We start from the raw sequence: 10,000 nt of genomic DNA, 5'->3' as shown, positions 1-10,000 counted from the left end.
ATAAATAGATTCTAATATTCATAACATTGAAGTTCACATTTTTCTCTATATCCTGTAATCAATTGCTTCTTGCCTTGCACTGTCCTCTACTCGGTAGCTGTTCAAAAAACACTGAAGTGTTATTAGTATGATGTGATATATATATTCTTTTGGAATTTACCATACCTTCTCAACACAGATTTTACAAAACAGAATGACTATATAGTAACTCTAAATGACTAAACGTCAGTATTTACAAATTGTAAACAGATAAAGCAACTATTTTGCTCTCCAAATATAGACATAAATCGAAGAAAAAAAAATGCTGAGTGTTGAAAAGGACATAAGCTGTCATATCTGTATTGAACATGAGATATATTTCCCACGCATTCTAGCTCTCAGTTCACATAGCCATTGAGTCCCTTGGGTGACAGGGTTGCACCATTTCGATGAAAGGAAAAATTATAGTTGACTGGAATCGATGGACTAATTTTCTGAAACTCTGAATTACTATTTAGTGGTAGGTCTCAAGAATATATTAAAGTTGCAAAAAATAGACTTTTATGAAGACAAACAAAAGTGGAAAAGTGGAAGGAAACAACAGTACACCCATTCTACTCACTCTGAATGATCATGCAAACAAATTGTCAAGGTCAAAATGTGAAGACCTTTGACCCTTACAAGTTCAAAATAAAAATGTCATGCCAAGTTGATAGGAATGCCACAATGAAAATGTGCTAGATCTCTCCTCGGTAAATAAAATCCATTTTTAAGATTTTACCCTTATGGTATTGGTATCTATTTATTGCTCTTTATTTGTACAATACTCTTCTAGTTTTTTCAGGAACTGAAATGGCGTTAAACTTCAAAGTGCTACATAAACAAAAGTCTCATACAATTCTTTTCATTAGATTTCAGATTGCTGGTCTACCTGACAAACTTCTGGGCATTATGTGATCACAAAGTTTATGTGTCAGTCAACCTGATAGTTGAATATTCTCTCAAATTAGATGAAAATTGGAAACATTGCTGGATACTATTGGTGGGTGGCTGATTATGAACCTGAAAGGTATGCTGTCAATCTATCATCTTATTTTCCTTCTTTCTTCTATTCTTTTCTATTTCTACTTAGAATGATTTGAAACCTGATTATATTTAATATACTTATTAGTTGTTGATTAAAAAAACACTGAGTTCTTAATACAATGAGAATGCTGAATATATCTCATAATATTATTAAAAATCAACTCCTTTTTATAGGCATAAGGCTTTTCAGTAATTGTCTTAGTGGCCCCTACAGAAAATAAATCTTTATGCCTAATAATAACTGTAAAATTTCAAGACAGCTTCTCCTTTGTGGAACATGAATCTCTGGCATCAGTATCATATGAAGCTCCAGATTAAGTTCAAGGGCTATAAGATGGTCCACTTTGTGTGTGAAATTTGGGGCTATTTCATCAGCAATCCTTAATTATTATATTGGACATAAAGTGACACCCCATTAATTAGCTCAGGGACTAATATGATTCATTCTTTTGGCATTGTAGCAATTCACATTACAGTGAAGCTGATATGGGAATGATAAATGACAACAGGCTACTACAATTGTTTCCATCTATTGAGTCAAATTAATGCAACCCAAACAGAAGTGTGCAGGGGAAAATATTGCAGTGGCATTGAAACAATGTAGTGTTATCAAAGTGTCACAAACAATTTGGGTTATTTGAGAAACTCTCTACTGTACCCAATGAAGCCAAAATACAGGTCTTCATTAGGGAAAGACTCAAATGGTACCTGTCATCCCACCCAGCTGAATCTAGAATAGTGGGCCTCAAGCATGACTGGTCATCAAAAATATCTGGAAACTTTTCTAAAAGAAGATTTGAGATTTTTGTGTCTTTCTCTTTCCTTCCTTCCATTTCATTCCCACCATTTCTGAATAGATATGTGCATTTTCATAAACAGCTCAGGTGATTTTGATGCAGATTTGGGAACCACAAGTTTAGAAACATAAGTGTACAATACACATGCTTCAATTCGCTCAATGTAGCTGTGTGTTGCAAAGATGTGGTGTGCCAAGTCAAGGTGGGGCATTATTTGAGGAAAGTGGTATGTGAAATATTTACATTGATTGCCATTTTAGAACAGTATTTTCATTGACTATAAATTAAACATAAAAATTCATCTTTTGTGAATTTCTATGTCTACCTAAGTTAGAAATTTTCTTCTACTTGTACTAATATTTAATAAGTTATCTGAAAATTCACAAGAAAAAGCCACAATGAAATACTGATCTGCCTAAAATTTTATTTAATATAGAAGTTACAAGATTTGTAATTTTTATAAGTTTTCCAGTTTAAACTGATTAAACTGCTTTCACACATGAGTAATACGATTTTGCTATAAGAGGGGCCTGTTGAAGATAATTTATATATTATTTGCACATTGTTTCATTTTAATGAGATATTTATATACAACATTCTTTTTCTCCCCTAAAATTTCTACAAGAAAACCAGCTTGTAATTTGAAAGTTTAAAGTGAATATGTTTCATGGACCATCTGAATAAACAGCCTATATCCTCATAAAAAGTTCAAGGCCCTGTGCCCTACCCCAGACCAACTGAATCACTGTCTCTGAGGCTGAGTCCAGTAACTCATATTATTCAAAGTGTCTCTCCACCCATTTAGAGATCCTTAAGCACACCAAAAGTTGAAACTCCCTACTAAGACTGTACAAACGTTTTGTCTTGATATCTGTTTTATGTTACTGTTCAGTCTTTTTCAACAACAAATTTTTTTTTAATAGTTTCTGGTTGCTACCTAATAAAATATTGAAATCTTCTACATTTTCACAACTGGTGTCCTATTTTTCATTCTCAAGAATTACTGTACATATAGGGAAGCCTGAAGGGCAGTATAGATGCTTGGAATTCCCACTGCATAGCAATAGGACAATCTGCTTTCTTTTATCTGACAGCCCCTCTCCTTCTGGAAAATCTTTTCTTTGAGATCTGTCCTTTGCAAGGTGAAGAGGAAGAATGGATGAGTTCCCAGAAAGGTGAGACTTACAAAAACAAACAAACAAACAAACAAACAAAAAATACACACACAAGGAAAACCTCTACTATATTTAAATTATTATTTTGTAGCATTTGTAAATGTGGAACAATTTAGTGAAACACCATTTACTTATTCTCCCAAAACTAGAAAGGCTGAGTGAATAATTTGGCATTTTTTTCTAAATATCTTCTCTTCAGTTAATTGTATATGTGATTGTTTTTATGGAGTCTGATAGTTATCTTAATATTTTCTCTCATAGCTATTGTCTTAGATAATTCAAAATTATTAGTATAATACTTTCAATGTTTTTGTATGAGTTGACTGTGTGGGTGATTCACTATTTCAATAGTCATCCCCCTATATTTGTACATTTAGGTTGCAGTCAAATTTTCAATATTATAAGTAATGCTGAAATTACTTCCATGCTGCTGAAGTATTTATTAATTTATGATCAAAGGTTATGAATATTTAAAAGTTCTTGATAATTATAATAAAATTGCTTTTCAGAAAGATTAAACCAATTTAAACTTCCCCCTAGTAGTGCATGGCAAAGCCCATTTACGAAATATCACAAGGCTTAACTTTTAGCCTTTTTGAATTTAGTTCATTTGTTATAAATAGGCATTTTGCTTTTGCATAGACTATTTTTAGTTATATGACATAAAATAAAGGTCACATTCATGGGCCAATGTTAATGTGTAACAAAAAAGAAAGCCAAAGGGCTTGATTTTTATCTTAAACCATGTCTGTCAAATAGAAGAACCGTCAGACTAATGGAATATTAATAAACATGATTAAAATATAATCAAAGGCCAAAAATTGTATAAAATCCTATATGATAAAAGCATAATATGCAAATTGACCAAATGGCAGAATAACCAGTGGGCAGGGGGTGGGGCCGGTGAGCAGGCAGCACCAGGCCTGTGGGCAGGGCGAGGGAATGGCGATAGGGGGGGGGATGTGACCAGTGGCAGCGGAGAGATGATGGGGGGGGGGGGGCGGCACCGTCCCCTGATCGGCCGTGAAGTTGCTTCCCACAGAGGGAAGACAGGTGGCAACAGCAGGGTGATGGGGGCGGCGCCATCCCCTGATCGCCCGTCCAGTCACTTCCTGCAGAGGGAGGTCAGACTGTGGCTGAGCGGGCCTAAGCTGTCAGTAGGACTCCTGGACTGTGAGAGGGCGCAGACCGGGCTGAGGGATTCCCCCCAGTGCACAAATTTTCGTGCAACGGGCCTCTAGTAATTTTAATAACACATTACTTTCTAAATGCATTTAAGTCCTATACTGAATTATTCAAAGATCTTATAAATGAAAAATGCTAGAATAGTCTCAGAGATATTTAGTTGAGGCAAATTGAAGAACTTATATACTTACTGGTATATACATTATAGATTTATTCCTTTTCTAATATATTATGGTCTATTATTAATAATGCATTTATATTGACTTCTTCCTAATCTATGTATAGTTTTTGCTTTATATATATCAATAATATGTTTGGTGTCTGAAGATTTATAAGAACTTTACTATGAATTATAATTTATATGGTTGTAATTAACAAGTGTCCTTTCTTATCATTTTTTTAAAAAATTTAAGAGTTTATTAACAGGTACTTGCTATTTGGTGACTTTTTAAAAAATTCTAGTTATAAACTTTCATACAAATTAAAAATAAGGTTCTTAAAAATCTCAACTTGAGCCCTAGCTGGTGTGGCTCAGTTGGTTGAGCATTGTGCCACGTACCAAGGAGTTGCTGGGTTTGATTCCTGGTGAGGGCACATGCCCTGGTTGGGGGCTCAATTCTCTCTCTCTCTCTCTCTCTCTCTCTCTCTCTCTCTCTCTCTCTCTCTCTCTCTCTCCCTTCTCCTTTCCTCTCTCTGTAAAATCAATACAACATATTTCTAAAAAATCTTAACTTGACCAGATATGAAACAACTTAAAAATCTTTAAAGATGCATTGAGAAACACCAGACCTTTAAAAAAAAAAGTCTGTCATTACCCAATGAGACATTTTTAGATAAAAACCCCATGGTGCACAGATAATGCAGATAATTCTAGTTATCTGGTCAACCGGCAAAAAGCAAGCACTTAAGGTCATCAGCTCCAACCTTTCGTTCCTTTTTTATTGCTGGAATTTCATGTTCATTTCTTCTTGCGAGATGACTAAACCCGATGATGGTAGATAAGCTGGTATTTACTCAGTCCTGTCTTGGTTAGCCCAGGAAGAGGACGGATTCTCAGCTGTGGGGTTGGCTGCTTTGTCTCTTTGCCATCTTGTGGGTTAGGGTTTTCTGGGCTGGGCATCTATCTGCGTTGGTAATGGAAGTTGCCCTGATACTGACATGTGGTGGCTGCTGACCTGGGCTCTTTGTTTCCTCCTTCATTGCTGGCCTCTAGGCTGTCTTTGGTGAGGAGGGCCTATGCAGACTCGCGGGGTGGTCTGCAGCCCTGACACAGAGTGTCTCACCGGACTGCCTTTTCTCCTGCACCCTGGTTGTCAGCACCCTCCGTCACTTCTCCCTGCACCCGAGGGTTGGGATTCTGTGGTGGATGCCCACAGGGCTCTGCATCTAGTAAGGTGGGGCCCCTCACCTGCGGGAGGGCTGCACTGTTGGAACTGGCCTTCCGTGTACTCTTCGATCCCTCATTCTTTTCCCCACGCTCACTATTCTGTTAATTCTGCTGGTAAAGGCGTGGAAGCCCTGCCTCATGGACAGCTCTGTAATAGTTACAGTTTGCTGCATATTTGCTGCTCTGCACTGGAACTCCACCAGGACTTGTAATTTGCTGCCTCCCCACCCTTTTCTCTTCCAACAACATCAAACTCCACAGTCTCTCCTTCTCCTACGCTGCATGGTGCTTCCTGGTGTACAAATATGTCTTCTTCGGTGTCATTCCTGTTGATGAAACCATAGGCGTTTCTTACATTGAACCATTTTACTGTCGCCAAAACTTGCCTTGCAATGGCCTTCTTGTCCCCCTTCCCCACCTGCACTTCCTCCACTGGCAGGATGTGAGGCTGCCCTGGCCTCCAATCCCTGCACCACTGTTCTGTGTGTGGGCTTGGTGTCTGCAGTGCCAAGGGTGGGATTATGCGGGGAGGGAGGCGCGGCCAGGCCTCTGTGTCCCAGGCTCCTTGCTCATGGTTGCGCTCATGGAGGCTCCAGCAGTTGGGGGATCCTCTCTGGGTGTGATGGTTGTTAACTAAGCAGGCAGTGTGGTGGGCTGCTCAGGGCTTTCTGGGTCCACTCTTCACTCCCGCTACGGATGGGATTCTCCTTGCCTTTCTTTTCTTACTAATGTTGTTTTGCAATGACTTTATCTGCTCAGCACTGTAGCTTGAGGAGCAGTGAAGATCATGGACAGTGGAACAGGTTGCCCAAGCTGGACTTCAGCCCTGCCTCTCATAAACTGTGACACCCTGGGCAAATCTGCTCACTCTCCATTCTGCAGTCTGTAAAATGCCAATAATAGTCCCCATTCCAGGGGCTGTTAAAAGAAGTAAGTGAGCTCTCAGGCACAGGCTGAAAACTTACACAACTAGTGTGTTATGTTGGTTTTCCTTGTTATAATGTTTGATTTTTCCCCCAGTCCTCCTTACTTCTCTCCCCCTTTTCCCCTCCAGAATCAGTCCCCTCCCTCCTTTCCTGGCTTCTCTTTGTATCTTACCTAATAAAAGGGAAACATGCAAATTAACCATCACTCCGCTACGCCCACAGCCAATCAGAGTGAGTATGCAAATTAATCCAACAAAGATGGGGGTTAATTTGCATATGCAGGCGTGGAGCGGTGTGAAGCCTGCTATGAGGGGAAGAGGGGTGGCGGAGGGAGCTACTGGAGGGGTGCCCCAGATAGAATCGAGCACTTGCTGGCTCCTGGCAGCTGGGAGCGGGGACTTGCTGGCTCCCGGGCAGCTGGGAGTGAAGCCAGGGGAAGAAAGGCCTATTCTTGCACGAATATTGTGCAACGGGCTTCTAGTTTCCTGATAACTTTGCAAATATTTTATTTTTAAACTCTCAGGTATTTGACTAGATTGTGCATTCTTTAGAGTATAAAGTACTATTTTTATACAATGTAAGGGACATTTTTTAATGATTGACAATACTAAAATGTTTATATTTTATGTTTATATTTCCTTAATATTTTCTATCATTTGTGTGATGATTCATATAATTTTTAGTCATTTCCCCACTAGTAATTTGAGGAAATATGAACTGGTAGTTACCTTTATGACTAAATAATAAGCTTATTTCTCAATGTCTTGCCTTCAGTCATTAAGTGTCTGTTATCCTCCTTCTGTCATTTACTTTCTGTCATACATTTTTGTAAACATATTCTTTTTGTTACAGTGAAATGACTTTCATTTAATATTATTTTATACTATATTTCATTATTTAAGCCTGCTTCTATTTTCAATACTAATTATTAGAGCTTTATGACTAATTATTACTTAAATAATTATGTTTACCTACAGTCTTTAATACCATAAGTTTCCTACTAAGTTTAAGTAGTCAATAAAACTTTATTGAAATACATTTTCTAACATTATTTTTAGGAAGAGCTAGTGGTGGTTTACTTCCTGAATTATTGCATGTTTGATGTTGTTTTCATATCTTAGTAACCACTTAGCTTGGTAACATCCTTAACTAATGTTTTTCTCCTCAATATCTGTAGATTATTTCACATTGCCTTCTCTTGGCTAATACTGGTGAGAAGACATCTGAGACCAACCCAAGTGTTTTCCCTTCGCAGGTGACCTACTCATTCTTCTTCTTGGATTATGAGAATCTTTCTTTACCCCAGTGTCAAACTGTTGACCAACATATGTCTCAGCCACTGTCTGTTAAATTTTCTTAGACTATAACAAACTCTTTATACAGAGAGTTTCTTATGAATAACATTCAGATAAGATTTCTTATACTCATTATTAGAGGCCCAATGCACGAAATTTGTGCAAGCCTAGGCCTTCCTTCCCCTGGTTGCCGGCACTGGCTTCCCTCTGGCACCCAGGTTGCCGGCACTGGCTTCCCTTGCAGCCCCGGCTTCACCCAGAAGGTCGTCCAGGAGGACATCCAGTCTAATTAGCATATTACGCTTTTATTACTATAGATTACACTAGAAGCCAGGTGCTCGAATTCGTGCACCAGTGGAGGCCCTTGGACTGGCCTGCGGGATCAGGTTGAAACTGGCTCTCCAACATCCCCTGAGGGGTCCCAGATTGTGAGATTGCGCAGGCCAGGCCGAGGGACCCCACCGGTGCATGATTCGGGCTGAGGAGGGACGCAGGAAGTTGGCCAGCATGGGAGGGGCCTCGGGAGGGCTCCAGGGCATGTCTGGCCAATCTCGCTCATTCCCGATTGGCCAGACCCTGGCAGCAAGCTAACCTACTGGTCGGAGCATCAGCCCCCTGGTGGTCAGTGCACATCATAGCAACTGGTTGACCGGTCAACTGTCTGCCCCCTGATGGTCAGTGCACATCATAGTGAGTGGTTGAGCAGCCTTAGCATATCATTAGCATATTAAGCTTTGATTGGTTGAATGGACAACTGGACACTTAGCATATTAAGTTTTTATTATATAGGATTTTTTCCTGTCTTCAGAAGTGCCATTTATTTATGTATTCAATCAATATTATCTTTCAAAGCTATAAAATCTATTATATCATTATTTAGGTTCTGATTCTGTTTTCTCCCCTCTCTTTGTGTGCTATTTTCTCCATTCTATTCTCTTTATAGTTTATTCATTTTTAAAAAAATGCTAATTCTATTCATTAATATTGTTAATGTGGGTAAATTTGGAAATGGTTTTATTTTTCTCATCAAATGCTTTACCTAATCTTGCCTGCTTCCTTTCATCTCTTGAAGTTTCCTGCTTCGGCTTGTAATTCATTTCACAGAATTCATGGTCTTCTTAGTTTTCTTAAAAATTTAAAAACCTGCTTTTAAAATGTTTTTGAATTGTTTAGGATATACATTTAAAGGCATACTCCTCATTTGTCTTTTGCATGCTATATTTTTGTTTGTTTACTTTTTTAAATCCTCACCTGAGTATATTTTTCCATTGATTTTTAGAGAGAGTGGAAGACGAGGTAAAGACAGAGAGAAACATCGATGGGAGAGAGACCATCAATTGGTTTCCTCCTGCAAGTGCCCTGATCAGGGCCCTGGCTGGAGAGGAGCCTACAACCACAGTACCTGCCCTTGACTGGAATTGAACTTGGGACCCTTTAGTCTGCAGGCAGATGCTCAATCCACTGAGTCAAACCAGCTAGGGCTCCTTTGTTTATTTTTAACAAAAATTTCAGAATTACCATAATATTGTTTTTTGCTTTTATTGTTTTTTATATTCTTTATTTCTGAATCTGGGAAGTTCCATCCAATCCTGTGAATTGTCCTAAAATAGTGCTGTTGGATTTTCGTTTATTTATTCTCTCTTTTTAAACAGATATTCTTGGAATCTTTTCCTTATTCATTCAACTAGGGGCTTTATTTAGTTACTCCATTGCTTGAAGGAGGGCATAAGCAGGGCTCAAGGCAATGAATAGCTACATTCTAGTTATTTCTGCCCGTTTTCTTTCTAAATCAGTTGACTCACCTGACAAGGAGCATATCTGGACTTTGTCATCCTTCAACTTCAGCACAGTCAGCCAACCGAGCAGATATTCATTCTGTCACAAATCCCTTTTAATTGGACTTGTGCAGTCCTCTTTCTGCAGCTACAAAATTTATTCTTTTGCTCCTTTTTCTCTATATCTTTTCTGGTTCAGCTTTGCTTTCATGTCACAATTCCTGATTAAGAAGCTGAATCCGCAAACCAAAATAGCATACCCACATCACCTCCTTTCAACTCTGCTGCACCTGAAATTCTCTGGCTGGGGTAGGAGGTAGGTCTGAAGCTAGGAGTTTCTTGTTTCTTCTGTAGGCCACCCATTGCTTAGCCCCAGGCCTTATAGCTACATAGAG

General features: G+C 38.8%; 1 pseudogene; it reads right to left on the bottom strand.

Annotated features, from left to right (window-relative positions):
• Positions 1–5,232: 5,232 nt before the first annotated feature.
• Positions 5,233–6,182, bottom strand: LOC114227916 (Y-box-binding protein 1-like; annotated as a pseudogene).
• Positions 6,183–10,000: the final 3,818 nt, after the last annotated feature.

This window comes from Eptesicus fuscus, chromosome 13 (assembly GCF_027574615.1).
Source record: "Eptesicus fuscus isolate TK198812 chromosome 13, DD_ASM_mEF_20220401, whole genome shotgun sequence".
Classification (NCBI taxonomy): Eukaryota; Metazoa; Chordata; class Mammalia; order Chiroptera; family Vespertilionidae; genus Eptesicus; species Eptesicus fuscus.
The sequence above is the reverse complement of the archived record's forward strand: the minus strand, read 5'-3'. Positions and strand labels throughout refer to the sequence as shown.